This window comes from Mus pahari, chromosome 23 (genome assembly GCF_900095145.1).
Source record: "Mus pahari chromosome 23, PAHARI_EIJ_v1.1, whole genome shotgun sequence".
NCBI lineage: Eukaryota > Metazoa > Chordata > Mammalia > Rodentia > Muridae > Mus > Mus pahari.
In genome coordinates this window covers 28,241,735-28,248,316 of record NC_034612.1, presented here as the reverse complement: position 1 = coordinate 28,248,316, position 6,582 = coordinate 28,241,735, and the positions used below count along the sequence as shown (strand labels likewise).

General features: G+C 43.9%; 1 protein-coding gene across 1 annotated transcript in view; it reads left to right on the top strand.

Moving 5' to 3' along the window:
• The first annotated feature begins 4,040 nt into the window (after positions 1-4,040).
• Positions 4,041-6,582, top strand: part of Znf3 (zinc finger protein 3) — a 10,531-nt gene continuing 7,989 nt past the window's right edge. The window contains exon 1 of the mRNA XM_021222648.1: positions 4,041-4,149. The gene's annotated coding sequence lies outside the window, so the exon portion shown is untranslated. The remainder of the gene's footprint in view (positions 4,150-6,582) is intronic.

The window sequence follows — 6,582 nt, the reverse complement described above, 5'->3', positions numbered from 1 at the left end:
AAAAAAAAAAAAAAAACACAATTATGTTTCCTACTTGGATCAATAACTAAACCTAAGCAACCTGCTTAAATAGCCAAGAAAGAGTATTTGGTCCACAGTCATTCATTTGGGGCCAATAACAGCCATTTATTTTTTATTTTTTATTTTACTTTTATTTTTTTACCAATCACAGTCACTGAAGTATGTGCTTTGGACCAATCATGGCCTTGCACTGATTCACAGTAGTCCTTCCACTAGGGGAAGGGCTCCCTTCCTGTCACAGAAACTCTTTCAGGTTCATCTACATTTCATAGAGGTCTATGACAGCAAAATATCTGGTAATAACTATGTCAAACACACTGGGAAATCAGCTTCAATCTTTACACAGCTGTCTCAATACTTCTGTTGTGTGTCCCAGACTGCTGGTGCTAGTCTAAGGGTAGTCTGGCTAACTATGAGACTGACAGTCCTTTTCCTCAGGGCAGCATGGACAGTGAGAGAGATGGGTACAATAGATGACAATTAGAGAGTTAAGTTGCCCTATTCCTAATGTCTTTGGTTACTTACATGAAAATAAACACTGGGAGTTTTTATTCAATAAACCTAAAGAGATTTCCATTAGAGGAAAAACAAAAGAAAGGAAACGTCATCATTAATGCTAACAGCAATTTAACAATATGCTTAAAACACTCAACCCCTATGTAGAGCTCAAGGAGAGCTGGGTTCCCTTCATCTGTCTTGGAATGATTTTTTTTTCAGATTTTAATAATGTATTAAAAAGTCAGGCAGTGGTGGAACACACCTGTAATCCTAATACTCAGGAGGCAGAGATAAGCAGATCTCTGGAGTTTGAGGCCAGCCTGGTCTACAAACCAAATGCCAAAACAGCTAGGGCTACACAGAGAAGCCCTGTCTCGAAAAACAAAACAATAATAATGTATAGAAGAACACTTTTGTTTTTTACTCTCTCTATTTTGAGTGTGTGTGTGTGAGTGTGTGTGTGTGTGTGTGTGTGTGTGTGTGTGTGTGTGTGTGTGGTGTGCGTACCACAGCATAGGTCAGAGGAAGCTTGCAGGAGTTGGTTAGATGAAAGCTGTCGGTTGTGTATGGGCTGCCAGGCTTGGAAGATGTGCCTGCAGAGTCTGATTGACTGATTAGAGCCCCAGCAATGTGGACAGTTTGGAATGTTACTGGTCCAGAGTCTGATTACCCAAGTAGCCCTCTAAACAGCCATTCCTTGCCCACTTCTGTGTCAAAACATCTTGTGATGTTTAAATCTTCTTAAAATCTAAACCTGTAGATTAAAAATCTATTAACTAACAGACTTCTAGCTCCCACCAACCAAAAGCTAAGAACACCATCAGATAGCATCTGAGGGCCTGTAGAAAATCTTGCTCCAGCTTTCTGTAGCCCTCTCTCCTTGATGTACCACCAATGTATTTTTAACTTGCCATAATGTGTAACTTTCATTATTCTTTAAGACTATAACAATACATGAAACTGCTTCCATGTGAGAACATGAAATTTGGAGTAACCTAAATCTGCATTACTGGACCATGATCACTCAAATAGGACTTAGAATAAACTACCTCTTATTCCCATTAAGTGAGAGATATGGTTGTACATATCATCAGTAACAAAGGCTTCCGTTCCTTGAGCCATCTCTCCAGCCCCACAAGGAGAGCATTTTATGTCAAAATGTTTGTTTAAGAGCCAGGCATAGTAGCACACACCTTTAATTCCAGCACTGGGGAGGTAGAAGCAGAAGTATCTTTGTAAATTCCAGGCCAATCTGGTCCACATAGTAAGTTCTAGGCCAGCCAGAGTTTCAGAGTGATACCCTGTTCAATTAATTAATTGACTAAGTAAAAGATTCTATTTGAACATGTTAGGCGTGGGCTTAGGACTGGTCAGGCCATGCTGAAGTGCAGAACCCCTTTCTTTACCCTCACAACTTCTGTAAAAACAAAACAAAACAAAACAAAACAAAACAAAACAAAACAAAACTATGACCAGCATCATCCTGTGAGTTTGCAGCCCCCACTTCCCCTAAGGCGGCGCACTAAACCCCAGAAATCAGCGGTTACAGGTGGCACATCTCATATGGTAGACACACAGTAGCTTAAGAGACAAACTTCTCCTCTTTCCCTTGGAGCTAGAGTCATAGGTGGTTGTGAGTGTACAGACATGGGTACTGGGAGATGAACTTCAGTCCTGGAATAAGAGTACGTGCTCTTTACCACCAAGCCATCCCTCTATCGTGTACTATTGACTATTCATTAATGGCATGGAATGGGGTTACCCACCTCTCTAAAACCTGTAAGATTCGATAGTACTCCTCACTCCCGTTAGTCCCCGGCCTGGAATCTCTTCACAGCTTCCAGCACAATCTCTGCAGCATTAATAGTGCTTAGAATACATTGCTCACCCCCAATCCACAGTATGTCTCAGGGTTCCTCTTGAACCTCAAATGTGAGCCTTTATAGGAAGCTCATTTTAAATATGTGTGTTAATTATTTTCATTTGTTTTGAGACAGAGTTTTAGTCTGCAATAGACTAGGCTGGCCTCAAACTTTTGACTATTTCTGTTTCAGGCTCTAAAGTACTGCAATTAAAGGTGTGTACCCCATGTCAGGCTCGTAAGTGCAGAATCACTTATGTGAGATGTCTCATGTGGCCCAAGCTGGCTTTGAACTCAGTATGTACTGAAGAATAAACTTGAATCCTTGATCTCCTGCCACCACCTCCCAAGTGCTAAGAATACAGTACTGTATCATATTGTCTGGTTTATGCACCATTGGGGATGGGAACCCAGGGCCTCAGCCAGGCTAGTCAAGCAATCTAAAAGCAAAGCTGAGGGCTGGAGAGATGTCTCAGCAGTTAAGAGTACTGGCTGTGGGCTGGTGAGATGGCTCAGTGTGTAAGAGCACCCGACTACTCTTCCAAAGGTGCAGAGTTCAAATCCCAGCAACCACATGGTGGCTCACAACCATCTGTAACAAGATCTGACGCCCTCTTCTGGAGTGTCTGAAGACAGCTACAGTGTACTTACATATAATAAATAAATAAATCTTTAAAAAAAAAAAAAAAAAGAGTACTGGCTGCTCTTCCAGAGGACCCAGATTCAATTCCCAGCACTCATATGGCCACTCATTACCATAACTCCAGTTCCACAAGATGTGATGGCTTCATCTGACCTATATCTGAATCAGGGGTGTGTGTGTGTGTGTGTGTGTGTGTGTGTATGCAGGAAAAACACTCATTAAAATATTAAATCTTCAAATAAATATTAAATTTATTAAAATAAATTTTTGTTTTGTTTTTTGATACAGTGTTTCTCTGTGTAGCCCTGGCTGACCTGGAACTCACTCTGTAGACCAGGCTGGCCTCGAACTCAGAAATCCACCTGCCTCTCAAGTGCTGGGATTAAAGGCGTGCGCCACCACTGTCCTGTTAAAATAAATCTTTTTAAAAACTGAGTGCTGAGTGTTTTTAAAAACCCATGGTGCACTTTTGTTTTTTGTTTTGTTTTGTATCATAGACCAGGCTGGCCTGACTCTGCCTCCCCAGTGCTGGGATTAAAGGCGTGCGCCACCACTGTCCTGTTAAAATAAATCTTTTTAAAAACTGAGTGCTGAGTGTTTTTAAAAACCCATGGTGCACTTTTGTTTTTTGTTTTGTTTTGTATCATAGACCAGGCTGGCCTGACTCTGCCTCCCCAGTGCTGGGATTAAAGGCGTACGCTATCACGCCCGGCCCATGGTGCACATTTATAGTAAAGGATTCTCCAAGTTTCTTATATTTGCTATAGAGGTTTGGGTGATCTCTTTCAGAGCTGCTACAACTTGTGCCCTGAATTTCCTGGACCTCCAACTTCTTCAGCCTGCGCATCATCCCTTCCCACCCAGGCCCAGCAGGTGGCGCAGTCTGGTGCGCTTGTTTTCCCAGCACACCAGTCAGCGTACCATCGAGAGACGAAGACCTCCCATTTTCCTAGAGAGAGCAAGTGGTCATTTGTTGTCGTGGGTGGTGAGAAAGAACGACCCGGAAACGATATGGGGAGGGGCAATTTCCGTTCTTTGTTCTGTTCTCCGTTGTGTGGGTCTGTGACAGGGTCCAACAGGACCTGTTTCGTGTCCGGCCCCTAAGTCTTACGTCCCTGTCCCCAGGGTGAGTGGGGCCATCTCCCGGACTCGCGGTGAGGTGGAAGTTGTGGTCGCCGGGGAAGGGGGTTGGTGTTCACAGGTCCGCGGCCCGCCGGGGTTCTGGGCCCACCTTCCTCCTGCAGTCGCTGTCCAGCTCCGCAACCCTAGCTGCAGGCGCGCAGCGTGGTCCAGGGTGTCGTGTAATGGGACTCCGGGTCCGCTTTTGTGTCTCTTACCGTCCCCAGCCCCAGTGTTTAAAATTCCTAGCGTCGCTACGGAGGTGTCCCTCTCTTTAAAACAACTGATGACAGATTGCCACCCTAACTTGGTACTCTCAGCACACCGATTTCTGTGTGAGGGCAGGAGAAGGAAGTTTTTCCTTAATTGGATCGGAAAACCAGAGAGTGACAGTAGTTCTGGGTCGCAGTGAGAACTAGGACTTGGGAGGAGGTGCGAACTCGGGTCCTCGGTAACCTCACCAAGATCTCATGTCCTATGGATATGAATAGGTTTTTTTTTGTTTTGTTTTTTTGTTTTTTTTTAGCTTACTGACTGATACCCTTTCGTGGACAAGCTGGAGCTGGTTCCCTGCAGAAGTGGCCGAGTGTGTCCAGTGCATTAGCTGGCTAAGACATTGAGAACCTAGTTGAATACAGAGAACCTTAAGTCCATTTCAGCTCTCTAGGGTGTACTGAAAAGACAGCATGTGATGGTCTTTGCTGGTAGTTACTAGCACATTTCTTTACCCTCCACACTTATTAAGTATCTGTATTAGACATAAACTGAACCTGATTTTCCCATTTTGACCCCTTACTCATACAGCACCAGGAGCACCTAAAGCAGAAATTCTCAACCTTCCTCATGCTATGACCTTTTAATGCAGTTTCTCATGTGGTGACCCCCAGCCATAAAGTTATTATTGTCACTACCTCATAACTGTATTTTTTGCTACTGATATGAACAGTAATGTAAATATCTGTGTTTTCCAATAGTCTTAGGTAACCCCTGTGAAAGGGTCATTCAACTTCCAAAGGGGTCACGACCTACGAGTTTGAGAAACAATGACCTAATGTGAATTTCCGGGAATTAGCCAAATTGGCTCACTCACATCTAATCCCAGCACGGAGGCAAATGAAGCAGGGCCTACTTGTACTGTACAGTGAATTCCAGGCTAGTCTGGGCTATAGTCTGATTTTTTTTTTTTTTTTTTTTTTTTTTTTTTGGTTTTTCGAGACAGGGTTTCTCTGTATAGCTCTGGCTGTCCTGGAACTCACTTGGTAGACCANCGAGACAGGGTTTCTCTGTATAGCTCTGGCTGTCCTGGAACTCACTTGGTAGACCAGGCTAGCCTCAAACTCAGAAATCCGCCTGCCTCTGCCTCCCGAGTGCTGGGATTAAAGGCCTGCGCCACCAGGCCCGGCTATAGTCTGATTCTTACCCAATAAAGAAAGACCAAAACAAACAAACGAACACCTCAGAACTGCACAAAAGGTGCTAAGTGTCCAGTCATCGCTACCTTAATCTTATAGTGAGTTACTCCAAAGAAAGAGGAAAGGATCCAGGAGGCAAGGCCTCTCTTGACCTGGGCTTACAGCCAGGTGGTCTTTCTTGGTCCCCAGACACAGCTTTAGAGAGTAGGGTTAACAACAGGGCAAGGGAAAGACCCTGCTCACACCTGGATAGTTTTACTCCGTTGTTGTTTTTGAGATAGCCCTGGCTGTCCTTGAACTCTCTNTGCAGACTAGGCTGGCTTTGAACCCTGATCTGTCTACTTCTCAGTGCATCATCATGCCCAGCTTTTAAGTTGTGTGTGTGCGTGCCTGTTTCTTTGAGAGAGACTAGGTTGACACTCACTCTCCTGTCTCAGCCTCTCAGGTGATAGAATGTCAGGCCTGTGCCACCTATGCCAAGTGGTTCACCTTTTTGTTGTTGTTTCAAGACATTTTTTCTCTGTAGCCCTGGCCGTCCTGGAACTCTCTGTAGACCAGGGTGGCCTCTAACTTACTGCCTGCCTCTGTCTCCTGGGTGCTGAGGTTAAAGGTGTGTGCCACCACCACCCAGCAAAATATAACGGTATACTTTTTTTAATTTAATTTTTTTTATTTTAAATGTGTAGGTGAATTGCCTGGTGCCTGAGAGGCCAGAAGAGAATATCATGTGACTGCTGTGAATTAAACTTTGTTCCTCTGAAGTACAGCCAGTACTCTAAACCACTGAGCCATGTCTCCAGTCCCTTTCCTTAACCTTTTTTTTTGTTGTTGTTTGTTGTTGTTGTTTTTTGAGACAAGAGTCTCTGTAATAGTCTGGCTAGTTGACCTTTAAAGAGAAGTAATTTTATTGTTTTTGTCCTTTTTTTTTCTTTTTTTCTTTTTTTTGGTTTTTCGAGACAGGGTTTCTCTGTATAGCCCTGGCTGTCCTGGAACTCACTTTGTAGACCAGGCTGGCCTCGAACTCAGAA